A 24,001-nucleotide genomic window follows, 5' to 3' on the forward strand; every position below is an offset into this window, starting at 1 on the left:
TGATTATTGTCAAGTTCGCGTGCCTGGCGCTCTCTTGTTGCATCCCGTAAATGAAACAAATTATTTTCTTCAAACCCCTCTGGTATCTGTGATTCTAAATTTATTTTGCTGTCTTTTCCTACGATTTCGCCTTCAATTTGTTTGACTTGCTTTTTAATGCCTCAAATTCCCTTTTCACGCGTTCATTAAATTTTCCCTGATTTTCAACATGCTTATTTATGTTTTGGTACTCTTCGGTTTCTGCAAATGGTAATGGAGCTGTATCATCCGAATCTCTGTCCCCATGTAAACTAAGATTTGTCAATTTATCTGAAATCTCCTCAACTCTTTCCGATAAGTCACCTATTTTTTCTTTCTGTTTATTTACGTCTTCCGTAAGTGTCGCAACTCGGGTTTCAGTATTGACGCATTTGGTAGTTAACTGTTCATATTGTTGTGTTAGATTATTTATTCTTTCATTTAGTACGGGTTCCTCGATTCTCTCAAATATTTCTTCCTTATCGTGTGCATGTTGTAAATTTAACTCTGAAAATTTCTGTACTATCACGCGATCTCTTTCCTCCTGTTCTCTATCCTGTTCCCTTTGTCTAATCTCTACTGCAATTAATCTATTATTGTGAGCATTCAAAATCGGTTGTACTTCTTCTCTAATTTCTTTCTTTAATTCATCTTTCATGTTTTTGAAACATGTCTCTATTCGTGAGTGTAACCGTGTTTCCATTGTTTCCATCTCTGTTTTAATTGTTCCTATTTGTGATCCCAGTGAGTCTAACCGTGTTTCCATTGTTCACATATCAGTTTTAATTTCAGATCCCAATGTTCCCATCTCTGTTTTAATTGTTCCTATTTGTGAGTCTAACCATGTTTCCATTGTTCCCATACCAGTTATTAATTCAGATTGTAACTGCTCCATTGTTCCCATTTGTGAGTCTAACCGAGATCCCAAATTTAATATTGCACTTAACTGCTCCATGTTAACTGGCTCGAAACTTTTTTCGCCTCTAACATTTCCCGCAAAACCAACGTCTTCCGTCAAAGCTGTAAGGCTATATGTGTTCGATACTATTCCAGAATTTTCTGTCGTTAATCTCGGATTCTGAAAATTTTTTGATTGAGAAAAATTTTGAAATGGTTCCGGACTATTTTCCCGACTTCTTAAATTGTTTTCCACTTCATTATTCATGATACTGTTTTCCTCTGTTGGCGAGTTCGCCATGTTAACAATTTCGTCATTCTCACTATCCATCATTTTTGGCTTTTTCATCGATCACGTAATCATTTACAAAACATACAAAACTCGTCACTATATGAAAATTACACACAATGACACTTTGTCTCCAACAATACCATTCCCACTAAATGTTTCCCTCAAACACGATTAACGAACAATTGAAATAATTGCACTAAATTGTCAATCCCATAGACAAGGCAACAAAATTAAATTCTGAAATACCATTAGAAGAATGACAATTACCAAATCTACACATGCAATATAGACTACAATTACTAAACTACTAATTACTACAACAATACTACTGTCTACTATTTTTACAATCAGAAGATTCCAAGGGACGATCCTGGCAGGGTCGCCACGTGAATGGAAGCTTAATTATTTAAATAATGCAAATAAATTTAAATTTTTGATTTAGTTGTATGTCCGATTACGAAGTCTCGTGAACGGTTGGCCCTGACTAGTATTTGTACGCAATCTGACTGCATAGAATAACAACAAATAATGAAAGAAAATTTCCGTTAACACAATTAATTAATTAATTCCCCAGCAACTATAAAACCTATGAAGCCAACAAAGCACAAGTGTAGCTGTTCTGTGTGTGGAAGTGTGATTCAACGTACACATCTAGCACGGCTCTTCTTCAATAAGACAAGAAATTTTAAATACCATTTATACTGAAGTAATTAAAAAAAATTAGAAATACTATAATTGCGCAAGAAAACCAAAATTACACTCTAATACAAGAACACAAGTCAGATGCTTGTTGACTGAACCTGTAATGACGCATTATTCAGGACATTGAAATAATGAGAAAAAAAAGAAAAGGAGTTTTGTTACCTCCATATATATTGACGAAGAGCACTCTGATCATTACAATATCTCCATTAGAACAACATCTGCTGTCTAGCTCATCAAACAACTGCATAAAACATGGAACAAGCACTCTCCACTACAATATCTTCACACCGACTCGCTACTACCACCTCTCGACAAGAACTTTTCACTAGCACATCTCAACAAACACTGCCTACTACGAGTCCTCGACAAGCACTCTACTCCGCTACTTCTCAATAATCACTGCCAGTGGAGGCGGCCGAACAAAACTCTCTGGCGCAATCTCTGGCGCTGTGGCTCAGTGTAGCCACCTTTCAATGTATGAGACAGGCGAAATACCCTCAGACTTCAAGAAGAATATAATAGTCCCAATCCCAAAGAAAGCAGGTGTTGACAGATGTGAAAATTACCGAACTATCAGTTTAATAAGTTCAAATGGCTCTGAGTACTATGCGACTTAACTTCTGAGGTCATCAGTCGCCTAGAACTTAGAACTAATTAAACCTAACTAACCTAAGGAGATCACACACATCCATGCCCGAGGCAGGATTCGAACCTGCGACCGTAGCGGTCACGCGGTTCCAGACTGAAGCGCCTTTAACCGCACGGCCACACCGGCCGGCAGTTTAATAAGTCACAGCTGCAAAATACTAAAGCGAATTCTTTACAGACGAATAGAAAAACTGATAGAAGCCGACCTCGGGGAAGATCAGTTTGGATTCCGTAGAAATGTTGGAAACGTGAGGCAATACTGACCCTACGACTTATCTTAGAAGAAAGATTATGAAAAGGCAAACCTACATTTCTAGCATTTGTAGACTTAGAGAAAGCTTTTGACAATGTTGATTGGAATACTCTTTTTCAAATTCTGAAGATGGCAGGGGTAAAATACAGAGAGCGAAAGGCTATTTACAATTTGTACAGAAACCAGATGGCAGTTGTAAAAGTCGAGGCGTATGAAAGGGAAGCAGTGATTGGGAAGGGAGTGAGACAGGGTTGTAGCTTATCCCCGATATTATTCAATCTGTATATTGAGCAAGCAATAAAGGAAACAAAAGAAAAGTTCGGAGTAGGTACCGAAATCCATGGAGAAGAAATAAAAACTTTGAAGTTCGCCGATGACATTGTAATTCTGTCAGAGGCAGCAAAGGACTTGGAAGAGCAGTTGAATGGAATGGACAGTGTCTTGAAAGGAGGTATAAGATGAACATCAACGAAAGCAAAACGAGGATAATGGAATGTAGTCGAATTAAGTCGGGTGATGCTGAGGGAATTAGATTAGGAAATGACACACTTAATGTAGTAAATGAGTTTTGCTATTTGGAGAGCAAAATAACTGATGATAGTCGAAGTAGAGAGGATATAAAATGTAGACTGGCTAATGGCAAGGAAAGCGTTTCTGAAGAAGAGAAATTTGTTAACATCGAGTATTGATTTAAGTGTAAGGACGTCGTTTCTCAGAGTATTTGTATGGAGTGTTGCCATGTATGGAAGTGAAACGTGGACGATAAATAGTTTGGACAAGAAGAGAATAGTGGCATTTGAAATGTGGTGCTACAGAAGAATGCTGAAGATTAGATGGGTAGATCACATCACTAATGAGGAGGTACTGAATAGAATTGGGGAGAAGAGGAGCTTGTGGCACAACTTGACTAGAAGAAGGGATCGGTTGGTAGGACATGTTCTGATACATCGAGGGATCACCAATTTAGTGTTGGAGGGCAGCGTGGAGGGTAAAAATCGTAGAGGTAGGCCAAGAGATGAATACACTAAACAGATTCAGAAGGATGTAGGTTGCAGTAATTCATGGGAGATGAAGAAGCTTGCAGAGGATAGAGCAGCGTGGAGAGCTGCATCAAACCAGTCTCAGGACTGAAGACCACAACAACAACAACAACACTTTGAAATCGTATTATTTTCTTAAATTTGTTTATTGTTCCATCTACTTATTACTCATTCACAATGAAGCTTAATAGCGTCGGACAACAGTAGCAAAATCTCTCCAATATAAAATACGATCGATCTCTCTAATCTCAATTATTTACAATTATCGAATAGTTATGACAGGAGCAAGGGTAAAATTGCTTCCTGGAAAGGCAGCAGTTAAATAAGTTGTTATACTGAATATGTGCAGGGCAGGTAATGCAGAGGTGAATTGCAGTGAATTTACTGCCTCACCAACACAGTTAGACCCCAATAGACCGGTGATGCTGTATTGTAACATATCACCCCGGACTACAAGTCCATTAAAAAAAAAAAAATCAATTATTTACAATTATCGAATAGTTATGACAGGAGCAAGGGTAAAATTGCTTCCTGGAAAGGCAGCAGTTAAATAAGTTGTTATACTGAATATGTGCAGGGCAGGTAATGCACTATGGTAGTTAATATAACAAGGGTTGTGTGATACGGACTCAATAAATTCTGACAGTATTTAAGTTAGGAATTGGTATCTTACGCAAGAGACCAGGATATGAGAACTGAAGGTAAGGCTATTACATAAGCAATGGAACTCCGTTTACGTGTTTTAGACTCGACTGTGGAGGCGTCCAGCCAAGGAATGAAGAATTATGACTGACTAGTAGGAAAGTGGGTAGACCAGTAATACAAATAGTTGCTTCTTCTATTGCTCCTTTTCCTGCCATTTACAGCCGTTTATGCTGTAAATGGCACGGGCAACTTATTATCATTAACTAACAAAGAATTGTACAACAGCTACCAAGTACTTCAGTACTATGTGGATTTCTCCGATTGAGAACCGGATTTTCTAGTTGCAGGGAGGACAACTCTGGTAAATTGAACTTGTTGGAGAATTCGCGGCTAAGTTGGGGAATTTTGAAGTGCAGGTAGCTCGTCACTTAGCTGTTCCTGTGATTGCTGGTTCCGACTTTATCCAACAAACGGGCCTTATTCTTAGCTGAAAGTAACTGCAATTTCTATTCCGATTTCGTATGAGGCGAACTTAAAAATGTTGTGAACATTCTCGCAAGGCGCTAGTGCAAGCTGGTGCCAGAGAAACATACAAGAGCGTATTATTTCAGATATTTAACTTCTGTGCAGGTGCGCCATGTATTCAGTCAGGTGCTTACCGATAAATTGGGGGTGCTAAACGTGTCGAGTAAGAGACTGAGCATAATAATCTGGTTAAATAACCACCCTGCTACCTTCCCCTCTGAACATGAAACAGCTCAAGTTCTTCGTATTCTTCACTTGTACCTTTAGTTCCAAAAGGAGTGGTGGAATTTGGCATGTCGCAGACTATAGCGCACTGAACGAAAACATAATTTTACACTGTATTTCGTTGCCTGATTTTTATTGTTACTTCTCTTGGTATTGTAAGGGTACATTCTTCTCTACTCCGGCTCTCACTCAATCATAAAATCAAATTCCGTTGTTTGATGATTCCAAGCTGACCACAACATTTCCTACCCATTGGTCTCTCAGCTGGTGTGGCATTCTTTTCCCTTCCAGTAGACAGTATTTTTTCAGATATCAAATTTGTCTATTACTATCTACACGACTTGCTTACCTACATCGAAATTTTTTCGAACGTATTCGGCCCGTTCGGGAGATGTAGCATCAGCTAAGGTAGATGGGGCTCGCAGTTGAAAATGTCATTTTTGAGAGGTACTGATCCTCCCCGGTATATTAGTGTTGATCAGAACCACACCGACGCTGTTTACATCTGTCCACCACCTAGGAAACCTAAGGCTGTGAGTTGGTTCATTGGAATTACAGATTTTTTTTCCGAATTTCATACCTAAATTTATCCAAATTGGAAATTACATGAATGAATTAAGGAAGGAAGAGAATTTGAATGGGGTTCTTCCTAGAAAGCAGCCTTTGATAGTCTTAGGACCGTTTTAGCAAAAGCATCTGTACTGACTTTTCAAAGAAATGTATGGAACACACAGATGCATCAATGCCGAGTGTAGCAACAGTCCTTTTACAGGAACAACCCTTAGGGTATGCCTCTCACACTACGTCGCTGTTAGAAGCTGGAAATTAAGTTGAAGAATTGCAAGCTTCGGTCACGAATTTTGGCCATCACAAGCTTTTTATGTATCTGGAACAAAGCCCATTCACTCTTGAAACGAATAATCAGGCTCATAGTTACGTGTTAGGAAGGCTGAGGTAGACGGGATACCCTGCCAGATGGGCAATCAGGATCGACACTTTCGGATTTAAGGTGCGTCACATATGAGTGGACGATAATGCATTGCTTACAGTCTTAGCTGCGTGTTTGACGAAGATAATGGCGAACAAGCCTGTTGGGCTGTTATTTAAAGCAGATGGTCAGCAACAACACAAACACACTAGTGTAGTACCCTCACCTAGTGTAGTACCCTCATCTATTTTCCTGTGCTCTTTAAAGACATTGCTAAATAACAGGATTAATGTCACATTAAGGAGAAATAAAGAGAATATAAGTGCTGGATTAAGATTTGAGCACTGTTGTCTAAATGAAATGATATTTGTTGCCTACCCTGAGAAATGAAATCAAAGATTCAAGCACTGTTGTCTGAATGAAATGATCTTTGTTGCCTATCCAGAGAAATAAAATGGAGTAAGATGGTTTTGCTCTCGTAATTAGTACCCCTTACGTTTGAGAATAACCATCAGTCACCAGTAGTTTTTTACTTAAATATATTTAAAAACTGGATGAATATTCGAGAAAATTTTAACTAGTTCAGCGTGGGTAATGAGATCAAGGAGTGAGTACAGTCTTGTAAGATCTGCGCAGCTAATAGTCAGCAGAAATTATTAGCTTCGGAAGTTGTGAGTCATTCATGGAGAGAAAATACGTAGATTACACAGGGCAACTTATACAGTCCGAGACGAAAGTGGGCTCATACTTATGTGCGGAATTGCCCTTATCCACTTTTGTAAGCCGTTTTCGACACGCAAAGCTACAACGAAAGATACCATTTGTTGTCTGCAGTCCGCCTTTGTCACATTTCTACCTTGTCGTACATAGTCTCTTACACCACTACAACATTTACATGTAGATTACCTCGAGGGTTCTGTTTCGAAGCGGGTTCTGAACATATTACTACGTAACCCTTCCTGCGCGCAGTGAGTTACCCGCAATTTTTGCTCTGTCATCATTGTCTACCACCGTAGAGATCGTTCTTGGGGGGCTTGCCCTTCATCGGCTGACCTCCTCCTTTAATACTCCTATACACGAATCTCACAACCAAACATCTGCCAACCTTATGTCTGTGTGAAAGGCGAATTCATAGCTAGGAAATTTATCGTTGATCAATCTTGACAGAGAAGCCTAGAGACAGCCAAAAACCTTAAATGGCGAGGGTTATGGGGGCGGTTGGAGGACAATGTCTGGTCCTGTAACCTCCAGGCAGTCCTAAGGGCGCTAGGTGAATGAAATAATGGGGAAGTTGCTGCCAAGGTTTTCTTGAACGCTCAAGATTCGCAGTTTTGTGACTCCAGCCACCTTGCTAGCCACTAACCATCACTCCAGGAGAATTTCATGTATCCACTTACCACAAATTAAGTTTTTGGTTGCTGGTGCAGGGAAAGTGAAGAAGCCTCATCCGTTAAGCCACTGTGCGGGTGAAGGCGTGCACTAGCGATCGTAACAAACGGCCATTGAAGAAGATACTGACGAAAAATAAGAAGACGAGAGCTGCAAAAGTTACTGCAGAACTGAATGTCACAGCCACGAACCCCGACAGTTCCAAAACGAATGGAGCTTCATAAGCTGGGAATTGCAGGGCGAACTGAAACTCCAACAGTACACATCACTGATGCAAATAGTCACAGGGAAACGTGCTGCTGAAGCCATAACACGTGGACGAGAGAGCATCTGAAGAAAGTCATTAAGTAGGATAAGTCTTATTTCATACTTTTCCAACTTTTTCCAAATTTACTTCCCAATAGTGGAACACTGGGAAGAGAGATTTGTGCAGTCATGTCGTGGTATTCCATGGGCCTCGTGTTTACTCTACAAGGTACATTACTGAGATGGATTATGTGACCATTTTGGTTGATCAGGTCTATCCCATGGTTCAGTGTGTGTTCCTTAATGGCGGTGCTTTGTTCCTAGACGACAGAGCCACTTTCATACATGGTTTTGTGAGCATATGGATGAATTGTTGTCACATGTCCCCTGGCCATCACAAACACCAGAGCTTAAAAGTATTGAGCCTCTCTGGTCTGCCTTAAAGGGATGGTTGTGTCATCACTATCCACCTCCACTAAAGTCAAACTTACAAAGAGCTTGACAGTGTGAGCCAATTTAGCTGTATGACGTTAAACTGCCTACATGGGAAGGTTGCCATAAAACTATCGTATCCTCAAGCAAGCTAGCCCACAAGCGCTGTAGCTGGCCCTTGTTATCCCAAATACTGGCAATTGGGATGGAAGTTGATGTCCTAGCTTGTCCCGCAAATGGTCTATTGGGCACAGATCTGGGGATCTTACTGGCCACGTGAGTACCTCAAAATCACGCAGACAGTTCATAGAGACACGTTCATATGTGGGTGCGCATTGCCCTGTAGAAGAATGTCACCATGATTCTGTTGCACGAGAGGTATGTGTATGCAGGATGTCCGTAACGTACCATTGTGCCGCCAGAGTTACCCCAGCCATCCAGCTGTGAACTGAAGCCATACCTGATGGCTTCCCACACCACGGCGGTAGGAGTAACAGAGCTGTATCTCTGCAAAACAATGGAAGAAAGGAACTTCTCTCCAGGCTCTTTGCATCCTCGGCGACAATAATGATCAGAGATCTAGAAAATCGCGATTCGTCGCTGAACACAGTATGGGATCATTCATCAGCAGCCCATGATTCCCAGTCACAGCACCACTCCAAACTAAGTCATTTGCGCTTCTGTGTTAATGGCAACCTATGGATGGGATGGTAATTCCCTCTGGCTGCTGTTAGTTCCTGACCAGTGGTGCAGGTTGTCACAGAAAGTTGCTGGGAGTCCATTGTTTGTTTTTGGATGGGAGGCGCAGCTGAGACGGAGTCACACGCTCTGTTTGGTGAACGATACGCTGATCCTCCCTTGTGGTGGGGAGACGTGGTCGATGGGGACTTTGACGATCAATATGCCTGCCTTCACGTTCCCATGCAGTTGTCATCTGGCCAGTGTCATATGCGAACGCTCTACAGATCTGCACACTTCTGCCAACAGACCAAACGGAGACTCCCAATGAAGGTCGTTTCAAACACTGTCAGATTCTGATAACTCTGTCTCACACGATTACGCAGCATACCCGTGTCCTTCGTGGTGATCCCTCAACACCTCACATTGTTCACACCCCTTATATATCCTACCAGGCCTGGTACAGCACTAAAGGGCAACTACACTAATCCATTTTTGTAACCATCTTACCTGTCACAGACAATTGCAGTCCTACTCATTTAAGCCCCTTCGACAGTGTTTACGTGTACGGAGTTCTACTGAAATACGACAATTTCTTCCAGATGCTTCACTTTTTTGTTACGCAGCTTCTTTTGCTAGATGGAGCGCTACAGACACAATGGGTAGGTTGTCTCCCGATTGTCTGCAACCCCATAGCGATTGTTTCCAAACACGAGCTTCAGATGATTGAACTTATGGTCCAGGTGGTCCTAGTCTTAAACAGTTATAGCTATATATTAATATATTTTTATCACACAGTTCAGAATAATGTTCTTTTCGATATTTACTTCCACACTAATCCTTGTGGCGTTCCTTTACAGTACCAAGTGTTAATGTGTTTGGTCTTCAGATCTTGTTTCTGGGTCAGCCCTTTGCGGTACGGATACCAAAAATTACGGATCTACAAGAAAATACACGAAGTGGAGTATCTGGAATCTCAAAAAAATAGCTCTGCACAAAGTTTCCTAAGAGAGCAAGATGTACCTGACGATGATGTACGAAGCCTATAAAACTTAGGAACGAAGTTTCTTGCGACTACATTCTTCAGATATCTTGTCGTGTTAAATATCTGATGTCCATAGAGAAAATCAGACTAATTAGAGTTGGGTCATACGATATTCTAATTAGCCTGGATGTGGTCTCTCTATTTACATTAATTTCTGTGGGAGGACACATTTTTCCTGAAATTATAAAGTTCTTCCGGTTTGCTATAACGACCACGTATTTCGTCTAGAGCTGAAAATTTTATGTAATGACCGACAATCCGTTCCCCTCTCGCCTTTAGCAAAAGCCCCAGGCTCAAATGGCTCTGAGCACTATGCGACTTAACTTCTGAGGTCATCAGTCGCCTAGAACTTAGAACTAATTAAACCTAACTAACCTAAGGACATCACACACATCCATGCCCGAGGCAGGATTCGAACCTGCGACCGGAGCGGTCGCTCGGCGCCAGACTGTAGCGCCTAGAACCGCACGGCCACTCCGGCCGGCAATAGCCCCAGTGTAGGCGGAAGCAACTGTATTGGTCAGTCCATCAGTACCATTTCCAACCACTGTACAGAACATCAACGGTACATGAAAAATCAGGAACCTGAGAAATCAGCAGTTTGTAAGCACTGCCTCACAAATAAACACAAAATACTGTTTGATTAAATAAGTTTGGTCCCAGACTTCTTTATACGAGTATTTATTCTTTACTGTTATTTCATTCCCATGGTCCTATGTGGACGGGGGATGAGCTGCCAATGGTACAAACATGCCGCATTTCAGCCAAGGGACATGTAGCATGCACAAAAAAGAAAAAAGTCCAATAAATTAGAAAGCGACATATTTACAAGTGATTTTAAAAATTTGTTCAAGTTTTATGTAAAAGAAACTTGAATACTAAACAGTAATACTAAAATATAAAAGGAATATATTTAAAAGATTTACAATTCATTGCAGAGAAAGTGTCATCTTAAAAATGAAGCGTAAGCTGTCACTGCGAGTTGAGAGTTGTAACGTTAAAGGTAAGGCGTTTAGTCGCGTAGGAGGATGTGTATACAGGGAGATCCACTGATCGTGACCGGGCCAAATATCTCACGAAATAAGCGTCAAACGAAAAAACTGCAAAGAACGAAACTTGTCTAGCTTGAAGGGGGAAACCAGATGGCATTATGGTTGGGCCGCTAGATGGCGCTGCCGTAGGTCAAACGGATATCAACTGCGTTTTTCTAAATAGGAACCCCCATTTTTTATTACATACTCGTGTAGTACGTAAAGAAATATGAATGTTTTAGTGGGACCACTTTTTCGCTTTGTAGTAGACGGCGCTGTAATAGTCACAAACATATGACCCGCAATTTTAGACGAACAGTTGGTAACAGGTAGGTTTTTTAAATTAAAATACAGAACGTAGGTACGTTTGAAAATTTTATTTCCGTTGTTCCAATGTGATATATGTACCTTTATGAACTTATCATTTCTGAGAACGCATGCTGTTACAGCGTGGTTACCTGTAAATACCACATTAATGCAATAAATGCTCAAAATGATGTCCATCAACCTCAATGCATTTGGCAGTACGTGTAACGACAATCCTCTCAGCACCGAGTAGTTCGCCTTCCGTAATGTTCGCACGTGCATTGACAATGCGCTGACACATGTTGTCAGGCGTTGTCGGTGGATCACGATAGCAAATATCCTTCAACTTTCCCCACAGAAAGAAATCCGGGGAGGTCAGATCCGGTGAACGTGCTGGTCGTGGTATGGTGCTCCGACGACCAATCCACCTGTCATGAAATATGCTATTCAATACCGCTTCAACCGCACGCGAGCTATGTGCCGGACATCCATCATTTTGGAAGTACATCGCCATTCTGTCATGCAGTGAAACATCTTGTAGTAACATCGGTAGAACATTACGTAGGAAATCAGCATACATTGCACCATTTAGATTGCTATCGATAAAATGGGGGCCAATTATCCTTCCTCCCACAATGCCGCACCCTACATAAACCCGCCAAGGTCGCTGATGTTCCACTTGTCGCAGCCATCGTGGATTTTCCGTTGCCCAATAGTGCATATTATGCCGGTTTACGTTACCGTTGTTGGTGAATGACGCTTCGTCGCTAAATAGAACTTGTGCAAAAAATCTGTCATCGTCCCGTAATTTCTCTTGTGTCCAGTGGCAGAACTGTACTCGACTTTCAAAGTCGTCGCCATGCAATTACTGGAGCATAGAAATATGGTACGGGTGCAATCGATGTTGATGTAGCATTCTCATCACCGACGCTTTTGAGATTCCCGATTCTCGCGCAATTTGTTTCCTACTGATGTGCGGATTAGCCGCGACAGCAGCTAAAACACGTTCTTGGGCATCATCATTTGTTGCAGGCCGTGGTTAACGTTTCACATGTGGCTGAACACTTCCTGTTTCCTTAAATAACTTAACTATCCGGCCAACGGTCCGGACAATTGGATGATGTTGTCCAGGATACCGAGCAGCATACATAGCACACGCCCGTTGGGCATTTTGATCACAACAGCCATACATCAACACGATATCGACCTTTCCCGCAATTAGTAAACGGTCCATTTTAACACGGGTAATGTATCACGAAGCAAATACCGTCCGCACTGGCGGAATGTTACGTGATACCACGTGCTTATACGTTTGTGACTATTACAGCGCCATCTACCACAAAGCGAAAAAAGTGGTCCAACTACAACTTTCATATTTCTTTACGTACTACACGAATATGTAATAAAAATGGAGGTTCCTATTTAAAAAAAAAATCGCTGTTGATATCCGTTTGACCTTTGGCAGCGCCATCTAGCGGGCCAACCACAGCGCCATCTGGTTTCCCCCTTTAAGCTAGACGAGTTTCGTTCTTTGTAGTTTTTTCGTTTCATGCTTATTTCGTGAGATATTTGGCCCGGTCAATATCAGTGGACCACCCTGTAAAAGTATGGACTGATGGGTAGTATCGATGGAAGGAAGGCGTTTCTGGAGGTGGCAGTAAGGCCACAAGAAAAGGAAAGAAGCCTAGGCAAAGACTGGAAGGGGGAAAGGGGTAAGGAAAGATGGGGATGGAAGCGAAAGAAACTTGATGAGGTGAGATGGGTGCGATGGAATTATAGGTGGTAGGATGTGTAATGCTGGGACTGATGTCATTGTCTGAGAGAGAAAGTCGGTTGAAATTCCTCTGGGAGACAATGTGGAGTGTGAGCCGGTGTATGATTGGTAGGACGTCGTGGTACAGGCGCGGCAGCGTATTGGAAATTGGTTGGGAGATAACAGGAGTTTGAAGAAGGTGTAAATGTTCCAGTGTGTGACTGAGGAGGGGAGGGAACTTCGTGAGATGGAAAGGGATCCTTGTGGGGCAAGCGTTATGGTGACCAAGGGCACAAGCTGCAACCTCATGACGGTTACGATGAGCGGGTCAAAGTAGGCGACTCTCGCGCGGTCCGTAGCAGTTACGCGGTATCAAGTGTAAGTGTAAATGTAAACCCATACCGTCAGGAGGCGCATCGAGAACTGTGGACCACTGGGTTCCTCGCCTGACCGCACCACGAAACCACGCCTCCATTCGGTCACTGCACCCAGATCGCTGAAACTCACCGCTTGGCGTATGCGTTTCAAGTTGTCAGAGAAAGAGGTTGACAAGTGAAGAACGAGGATCGCGAGGTGACTGGCGTGGTGCGTGAACCAACCCCAGCGTGGTAATCACTGCCGGATTTGTTTGGTGTGAACACAAACAACGTGCGATGTGTATCGTATCTACCGTGTGCTTGCGTCCTTCTTTTCTGTAGTTTAGAAAATTCTGATTCTAGGGAAAACATTTGTCTAGTAACAATCTTTTGCGTCAAGGCGTGCCGCTAAGCAACGAGGCACTGCAATTACTACAGAGAACTGGCCAGTCTTACGAGCAGGAGAAAGAATACCCAAGTACTAATGGACAGCCATCCGTTCCTGCCGATAAAGTGGAACGAACATGAAAAGTTCTTGGAATTAGTGCAAGAATTTTAGTTGACGAGGGAGTATTATTGTAAAAGTTGAAAGATGTAGACGGGAGCCCTAACAGTTCAGAGCCGTCTGGATCAGATAATATACTGGGTGATCAAAAAGTCAGTATAAATTCGAAAACTTAATAAACCACGGAATAATGTAGATGTTGTTGTTGTTGTGGTCTTCAGTCCTGAGACTGGTCTGATGCAGCTCTCCATGCTACTCTATCCTGTGCAAGCTTCTTCATCTCCCAGGAATTACTGCAACCTACATCCTTCTGAATCTGTTTAGTGTATTCATCTCTTAGCCTATCTCTACGATTTTTACCCTCCATGCTGCCCTCCAACACTAAATTGGTGATCCCTCGATGTCTCAGAACATGTCCTACCAACCGATCCCTTCTTCTAGTCAAGTTGTGCCACAAATTTCTCTTCTTTCCAATTCTATTCAATACCACCTCATTAGTTATGTGATCTACCCATCTAATCTTCAGCATTATTCTGTAGCACCGCATTTCGAAAGCTTCTATTCTCTTCTTGTCTAAACTATTGATCATGCATGTTTCACTTCCATACATGGCTACATTCCATACAAATACTTTCAAGACGACTTCCTGACACTTAAATCTATACTCGACGATCACAAATTTCTCTTCTTCAGAAACGCTTTCCTTGCCATTGCTAGTCTACATTTTATATCCTCTCTACTTCGACCATCATCAGTTATTTTGATCCCTAAATACCAAAACTCATTTACTACTTTAAATGTGTCATTTCCTAATCTAATTCCCTCAGCATCGCCCGACTTAATTCGACTACATTCCATTATCCTCGTTTTGCTTTTGTTGATGTTCATCTTATATCCTCCCTTCAAGACACTGTCCATTCCGTTCAACTGCTCTTCCAAGTCCTTTGCTGTGTCTTACAGAATTACAATGTCGTCGTCGAACCTCAAGGTCTTAATTCCTTCTCCATGGATTTTAATACCTACTCCGAATTTTTCTTTTGTTTCCTTTATTGCTTGCTCAATATACGGATTGAATAGCATCGTGGAGAGGCTACAACCCTGTCTCACTCCCTTCCCAACCACTGCTTCCCTTTCATGTCCCTCGACTCTTATAACTGTCATCTGGTTTCTGTACAAATTGTAAATAGCCTTTCGCTCCATGTATTTTACCCCTGCCATCTTCAGAATTTGAAAGAGATTATTCCAGTCAACATTGTCAAAAGCTTTCTCCAAGTCTACAAATGCTAGAAACGTAGGTTTGCCTTTTCTTAATCTAGCTTCTAAGATAAGTAGTAGGGTCAGTATTGCCTCACGCGTTCCCATATTTCTACGGAATCCAAACTGATCTTCCCCGAGGTCGGCTTCTACCAGTTTTTCCATTCTTCTGTACAGAATTCACGTTAGTATTTTGCAGCCGTGACTTATTAAACTGACTGTTCGGTAATTTTCACATCTGTCAACGCCTGCTTTCTTTGGGATTGGAATTATTATATTCTTCTTTAAGTCTGAGGGTATTTCGCCTGTCTCATACATCTTGCTCGCGAGATGGTAGAGTTTTGTTAGGACTGGCGCTCCCAAGGTTGTCAGTAGTTCTAATGGAATGTTGTCTACTCCCGGGGCCATGTTTCAACTTAGGTCTTCCAGTGCTCTATCAAATTCTTCACGCAGTATCATATCTCCCATTTCATCTTCATCTACATGCTCTTCCATTTCCATAATATTGTCCTCAAGAACATCGCCCTTGTATAGTCCCTCTATATACTCCTTCCACCTTTCTGCGTTCCCTTCTTTGCTTAGAACTGGATTTCCATCTGAGCCCTTGATATTCATACAAGTGGTTCTCTTTTCTCCAAAGGTCTCTTTAATTTTCCCGTAGGCAGTAACTGTCTTACCCCTAGTGAGGTAAGCCTCTACATCCTTACATTTGTCCTCTAGCCATGCCTGCTTAGCCATTTTGCACTTCCTGTCAATCTCATTTTTGAGACGTTTGTATTCCTTTTTGCCTGCTTCATTTACTGCATTTTTATATTTTCTCCTTTCATCAATTAAATTCAGTATTTCTTCATCACCCAAGGATTTCTACTAGCCCTGGTCTTTTTACCTACTTGATCCTCTGCTGCCTTCACCACTTCATCCCTCAAAGCTATCCATTCTTCTTCTACTGTGTATCTTTCCCCCATTCTTGTCAACTGTTCCTTTATGCTCTTCCTGAAACTCTCTACAACCTCTGGTTCTTTCAGTTTATCCAGGTCCCATCTCCTCAAATTCCCACCTTTTTGCAGTTTCTTCAGTTTTAATCTACAGTTTATAACCAATAGATTGTGGTCAGAGTCCACATCTGCCCCTGGAAATATCTTACAATTTAAAACCTGGTTCCTAAATCTCTGTCTTACCATTATATAGTCTATCTGATATCTTCTAGTATCTCCAGGGTTCTTCCATGTATACAACCTTCTTTCATGATTCTTGAACCAAGTGTTAGCTATGATTAAGTTATGCTCTGCGAAAAATTCTACCAGGCGGTTTCATCTTTCATTTCATAGCCACAATCCATATTCACCTACTGTGTTTCCTTCTCTCCCTTTTCCTACTCTCGAATTCCAATCACCCATGACAATTAAATTTTCGTCTCCCTTCACTACCTGAATAATTTCTTTTCTCTCATCATACATTTCATCAATTTCTTCGTCATATTCAGAGCTAGTTGGCATATAAACTTGTACAACTGTTGTAGGCGTTCACTAAGCTGTTGGTAGTAGCTTACCCGCACTCCTATTTTTTTATTCATTATTAAACCTACTCCTGCATTACCCCTATTTGATTTTGTATTTATAGCCCTGTATTCACCTGACCAAAAGTCTTGTTCCTCCTGCCACCGAACTTCGCTAATTCCCACTATATCTAACTTTAACCTATCCATTTCCCCTTTTAAATTTTCTAATCTACCTGCCCGATTAAGGGATCCGTAAAACGCCAGTTTTCTTTCTTCTGATAATGACGTCCTCCTGAGTAGTCCCCGCCCGGAGATCCGAATGGGGGACTATTTTACCTTCGGAATATTTTACCCAAGAGGACGCCATCATCATTTATCCATACAGTAAAGCTGCATGCCCTCGGTAAAAATTACGGCCGTAGTTTCCCCTTGCTTTCAGCCGTTTGCAGTACCAGCACAGCAAGGCCGTTTTGGTTAATGTTACAAGGCCAGATCAGTCAATCACCCAGACTGTTGCCCCTGCAACTACTGAAAAGGCTGCTGCCCCTCTTCAGGAACCACACGTTTGTCTGGCCTCTCAACAGATACCCCTCCGTTGCGGTTGCACCTACAGTACGGCTATCTGTGTCGCTGAGGCACGCAAGCCTCCCCACCAACGGCAAGGTCTATGGTTCATGGGGGGGATAATGTAGATAGATAATGTAGATAGAGAGGTAAAAATTGACACACATGCTTGGAATGACATGGGGTTTTATTAGAACAAAAAAAACAAAGTCCACAAAATGTCCGACAGATGGCGCTGGACAGCAAACTTGCTACCGTGATGGGTGAGAGGTACGCCCATATGTTACAGAATCGCATCATCCCCAGCCTGGATGATAAACACCTGCTGGAACGTACGATGCTTATGCAGGATGGCGCTCCACCCCATACTGCTACTTGCGTGAAAGATCTCTTGCGCGCGTCGTTTGGTGATGATCCAGTGCTCAGCCGCACTTTCGTCATGCTTGGCCTCCCAGGTCCCCAGACCTCAGTCCGTGCGATTATTGGCTTTGGGGTTACCTGAAGTCGCAAGTGTGTCGTGATCGACTGACATCTCTAGGGATGCTGAAAGACAACATCCGACGGCAATGCCTCACCATAACTCCGGACATGCTTTACAGTGCTGTTCACAACATTATTCCTCGACTACAGCTATTGTTGAGGAATGATGGTGGACATATTGAGCATTGCCTGTAAAGAACATCATCTTTGCTGTGTCTTACTTTGTTATGCTAATTACTGCTATTCTGATGAGATGAAGCGCCATCTGTCGGACATTTTTTGAAGTTTTGTATTTTTTTTGGTTCTAATAAAACCCCATGTCATTCCAAGCACGTGAGTCAATTTGTACCTCTCTATCTACATTGTTGCGTGATTTATTCAGTTTTCAAATTTATACTGACTTTTTGACCATCGGGTGTTTTGCGCGATTCTTGGCAGGAAGAAAAAGCAGCCTCAACCTGTTACCGACTTGGATTGATTCAAGACTGATGCAATTTACTGGCATATTTGTGCTTACTACAGCAGGAAAGAGTATCACAAGGCAGCAAAGTTATAGTGTCGTTAAAAAAAGTACACATTTCGCGGGTGAGGAAACGTCACTAAAAGTTGTGCTGAAAAATACGGGTTTCTGTTAGAAAGCGATAGACGAACGCAAGGTCCTGTTACAAAAGGTGCATATTGTTATGGCAAGTGATTTGTGTTTGTGATGACGGCCATGAAGGCGGTTTTTGTGCTGATTGTGATTACAGAAACGATGGGGAGCTCTATGGAATCGCGCCACTGACGCCGTAAAATGGTGAATGAAAAGCTACGTTTACCGGTTATTTATTGTACTATAATAGCTATAAGACGTTGAGCGAGAAGTTACAGTTTCGGTTATTACTTATTTTGTAAACTATGTACGGTATTGTTATCAAGATATCGGTCATCATCGAATACTTATTTTCTGTATTTCTTTGCTCCGTTATCGAAAGCGTGTGCTTAGTTGTGATTACAAATTCGTTATTATGCGCTTGTTTATTTGCTGTTATTGTGGTAGCAAATCAAAAACGAATGCTTATGCATACTGTCATTGCTCAATAGGTTACATTTACGAGATTGAACGGAAAACGGTATCGTCTGCAATGTGTGTAGAGGCTGCTGTCGCAACATCGGTATTGCAGAGTAGCCAACCTAACTCGACTCAATGCGAACTGTCAAGTGCAATGTTTCGGCGTCGCAGGTATAGTGACTAGGAAACAGCACGTCTTTTCCTGAAGAGTGACTAAACCAACCCACGGACCACTGCAGACAGTTCCCTTCGGTGTGAGCTGGCCGATTCATGCACCGACTGCTTGTAGCTCACCACTTAAGCTCTCGTCAACGTGTCGGCAGAGGGGACTGCGTCACGCCGAAAAGTTAGGCTTCGTAGTAGGCAACAATTCTTCGAGTGCTAGTTTTTTTGTTTTAGTTCCGGCTCCTGGGAGTTAGTTGGAGGCTGTACCTCAGAACTGTATTTAGCTGGAACCGTTGAAGAGGTGGCATTAATTCATTGTTATCTCTGTTGTAACCAGCAGTTTTTTGAAAACTAATGAAGAAGCTATTTATAACATCAACCGGGGCTCTCTTCATTTGGTAACAAAAAGTCGTATTTTTCAGGAACGTAGCTTCCACGCTCTGGGATAGTGCTATGAGAGGCTGCAGCATTTAAAATGTGCGAGAAAATCTGCATCCAGTTACAGTGAAGCGCCAAAGAAACTGGTACAGGTGTGCGTATTCAAATACAGAGATATGTAAACAGCAGAATACGGCGTTACGGTCGGCAAAGCATATATAAGACGCAGTTGTCAGATCGGTTACTACCTGCTACAATGGCAGGTTAGCAAGATTTGAGTGAGTTTGAACGTGGTGCTATAGTCGGCGCACGAGCGATGGCACACAGCATCTCCGAGGTAGCGATGAAGTGGGGATCTCCCCGTACGACCATTTCACGAGTGTACCGTGAATATCAGGAATCCGGTAAAACATCAAATCTCAGACATAGCTGCGGCCGATAAGGATCAAGCAATAACGGGACCAACGATGACTGAAGAGAATCATTCAACGAGACATAAACACAACCCTTCTGCAAATTGCTGCAGATTTCAATGCTGGGCCAGCAACAAGTGTCAGTGTGCGAATCATTCAACGAAACATCATTGATACAGGCTTTCGGAGCCGAAGGCCGACTGGTGTACTCTTGATGACTGCACGACAGAAAGCTTTACGCCTTGCGTGGACCCATCAACACCGACATTGGACTGTTGATGACTGGAAACATGTTGACTGGTCGGACGAGTCTTGTTTCAAATAGTGTCGAGCAGTTGGAGACAACCTCATGAATCCCTGGACCCTGCATGTCAGCAAGGGACTGTTCAAGCTGGTGGTGGCTCTGTAATGCTGTGGGGCGTGTGCAGATGAGTGATATGGGACCCCTGATACGTCTAAATACGACTCTGACAGGTGACACGTACGTAAGCATCCTGTCTGGCCACCTGTATCCATTCATGTCCGTTGTGCATTCCGACGGACTTGGTCAATTCCAGCGAGACAGTGCAACACTCCACACGCCCAGAAAGCTACAGAATGCCTCCAGGAATGCTCTTCTGTCTTTAAAAACTTCCAGACATGAACATTATTGAGCATATCTGGGATGCCTTGCAACGTGCTGTTCAGAACAGATCTCTCCCTCGTACTCTTGAGGAAAGCGAAATTTCACATGACAGCAAAGTTGATCCATTGCTATTAGAATTAGATCCTGGGAATGATGGTTTGTTCAGTGTATATGAAATATACCATGCAAAGAACGTAATGACTGATGACCCAAAAGTAGAAAAGTTTAAAGAAATTATTAATGAAATACAGCAACTTATGTCAGAAAAGAAACCCGATCTATTTAAGATTCTGACTAATAATCAGGAAGTGTTTTCAGATAAACCAGGAGTAATAAAGAATTTTGAATACCGTATTGAAGCAATAGAACATGAACCATTTTTTGTGCTACCTTATCCTGTACTTCTAGCTAGGAGAAAAGCCGCGCAGCGAGAAATCGACAAAATGATTGAATGGGGCATTGTTGAAAGGAGCAATAGTGAGTATAACAGCCCTCTCATTATCTTAAACAAGGAAGATGGAGGCCTGAGAGAAGTAATCGATGCACGAACACTAAACAAGGTTGTCAAAAGAGAAGTAGATCGTCCAAAAAATTTAGACGAACTGTGCAAAAGTTTCACAATGTACAGTACTTGATCTCACTGCAGGGTATGCAGATGACGAAGAGATTGAAGAAATGTATGATGAGATAAAAGAAATTATTTAGATAGTGAAGGGAGACGAAAATTTAATAGTCCTTGGGGACTGGAATTCGATAGCAGGAAAAGGAAGAGAAGGAAAAGTAGTAGGTGAATATGAAATGAGGGTAAGGAACGAAAGAGGAAGTTGCCTGGTAGAATGTAGCACTGCCCTCTCATGATCGTAAACAAGGAAGATGGAGGCCTGAGAGAAGTAATCGATGAACGAACACTAAACAAGGATGTCAAAAGAGAAGTAGATCGTCCAAAAAATTTGGAACACGTATTATGTTCGAGTATAATGACTTTTCTGGAGACTGGAAATCTACTCTGTAGGAATCAGCATGGGTTTCGAAAAAGACGGTCGTGTGAAACCCAGCTCGCGCTATTCGTCCACGAGACTCAGAGGGCCATAGACACGGGTTCACAGGTAGATGCCGTGTTTCTTGACTTCCGCAAGGCGTTCGATGCAGTTCCCCACAGTCGTTTAATGAACAAAGTAAGAGTGTATGGACTATCAGACCAATTGTGTGATTGGATTGAAGAGTTCCTAGATAACAGAACGTAGCATGTCATTTTCAATGGAGAGAAGTCTTCCGAAGTAAGAGTGATTTCAGGTGTGCCGCAGGGGAGTGTCATAGGACCGTTGCTATTCACAATATACATAAATGACCTTGTGGATGACATTGGAAGTTCACTGAGGGTTTTTGCAGATGATGCTGTGGTGTATCGAGAGGTTGTAACAATGGAAAATTGTACTGAAATGCAGGAGGATCTACATCTACATCTACATCTACATTTATACTCCGCAAGCCACCCAATGGTGTGTGGCGGAGGGCACTTTACGTGCCACTGTCATTACCTCCCTTTCCTGTTCCAGTCGCGTATGGTTCGCGGGAAGAACGACTGTCTGAAAGCCTCCGTGCGCGCTCTAATCTCTCTAATTTTACATTCGGGATCTCCTCGGGAGGTATAAGTAGGGGGAAGCAATATATTCGATACCTCATCCAGAAACGCACCCTCTCGAAACCTGGCGAGCAAGCTACACCTCTCTTGCAGAGTCTGCCACTTGAGTTTATTAAACATCTCCGTAACGCTATCACGGTTACCAAATAACCCTGTGACGAAACGCGCCGCTCTTCTTTGGATCTTCTCTATCTCCTCCGTCAAACCGATCTGGTACGGATCCCACACTGATGAGCAATACTCAAGTATAGGATCTGCAGCGAATTGACGCATGGTGCAGGGAATGGAAATTGAATCTCAATGTAGACAAGTGTAATGTGCTGCGAATACACAGAAAGATAGATCCCTTATCATTTAGCTACAAAATAGCAGGTCAGCAACTGGAAGCAGTTAATTCCACAAATTATCTGGGAGTACGCATTAGGATTGATTTAAAATGGAATGCTCATATAAAGTTGATCGTCGGTAAAGCAGATGCCAGACTGAGATTCATTCGAAGAATCCTAAGGTAATGCAATCCGAAAACGAAGGAAGTAGGTTACAGTACGCTTGTTCGCCCACTGCTTGAATACTGCTCAGCAGTGTGGGATCCGTACCAGATAGGGTTGACAGAAGAGATAGAGAAGATCCAACGGAGAGCAGCGCGCTTCGTTACAGCATCATTTAGTAATCACGAAAGCGTTACGGAGATGATATATAAGCCCCAGTGGAAGACTCTGCAATAGAGACGCTCAGTATGGGCTTTTGTTGAAGTTTTGAGAACATACGTTCACCGAGGAGTCAAGCAGTGTTTGCTCCCACCTAGGTATTTCTCGCGAAGAGACCATGAGGATTAAATCAGAGAAATTAGAACCCACACGGAAGCATACCGACAATCCTTCTTTCCACAATACGAGACTGGAATAGAAGGAAGAACCGATAGAGGTACTCAGGGTACCCTCCGCCACACACCGTCAGGTGGCTTGTGGAGTATGGATGTAGATGTAGAACTTAATCAAAACTAACAATTGGTTCAAGAATCATGAAAGAAGGTTGTATACGTAGAAGGGGATTGGAGACACTGAAAGGTTTCAGATAGATTATATAACGGTAAGACAGAGATTTAGGAACCAGATTTTAAATTGTGAGACATTTCCAGCGGCAGATGTGGACTCTGTCCGCAATCTATTGGTTATGAACTGTAGATTAAAACTGAAGAAACTGCAAAGGAGGTGGGAATTTAAGGAGATGGGACCTGGATAAACTGAAAGAACCAGAGGTTGTAGAGAGGTTCAGATAGAGCATTATGGAACAATGAACGGAAACAGGAAAAAGAAATACACTAGAATAAGAATGGGTAGCTTTGAGAGACTAAATAGTGAAAGCAGAAGAGGAACAAGTAGGTAAAACGACGAGGGCTAGTAGAAATCCTTGAGTAACAGAAGATATATTGAATTTAATTGATGAAACGAGAAAATATAAAAATGCAGTAAGTGAAGCAGGCGAAAAGGAATACAAACGTCTCAAAAATTAGATCCACAGGGACGGCTGGAGGACAAATGTAAGGATGTAGAGGCATATATCACTAGGGGTAAGATAGATACTGCCTACAGGAAAACTAAGGAGACCTTTGGAGAAAAGAGATACACTTGTATGAATATCAAGAACTCAGATGGAAAACCAGTTCTAAGCAAAGAAGGGAGAGCAGAAAGGTGGAAGGAGTATATAGAGGGTCTGCATAAGGGCAATGTACCTGAGGGTAATATTATGGAAGTGGAAGAGGACATAGGCGAAGATGAAATGGGAGAGATGATACTGCTTGAAGAATTTGACAGAGCACTGAAAGACCTAAGCCGAAAAAAGGCCCCAGGAGTAGGAAATGTTAGATTAGAACTACTGATAGCCTTGGGAGAGCCATCGCTGGCGAAACTCCACCACCTGGTGAACAAGATGTGTGAGACAGGCGAAATACCCTCAGACTTCAAGAAGAATATAATAATTCCTATCCCAAAGAAAGCAGGTGTTGGCAGCTGTG

This window comes from Schistocerca americana, chromosome 4, assembly GCF_021461395.2.
Source record: "Schistocerca americana isolate TAMUIC-IGC-003095 chromosome 4, iqSchAmer2.1, whole genome shotgun sequence".
Taxonomy (NCBI): domain Eukaryota; kingdom Metazoa; phylum Arthropoda; class Insecta; order Orthoptera; family Acrididae; genus Schistocerca; species Schistocerca americana.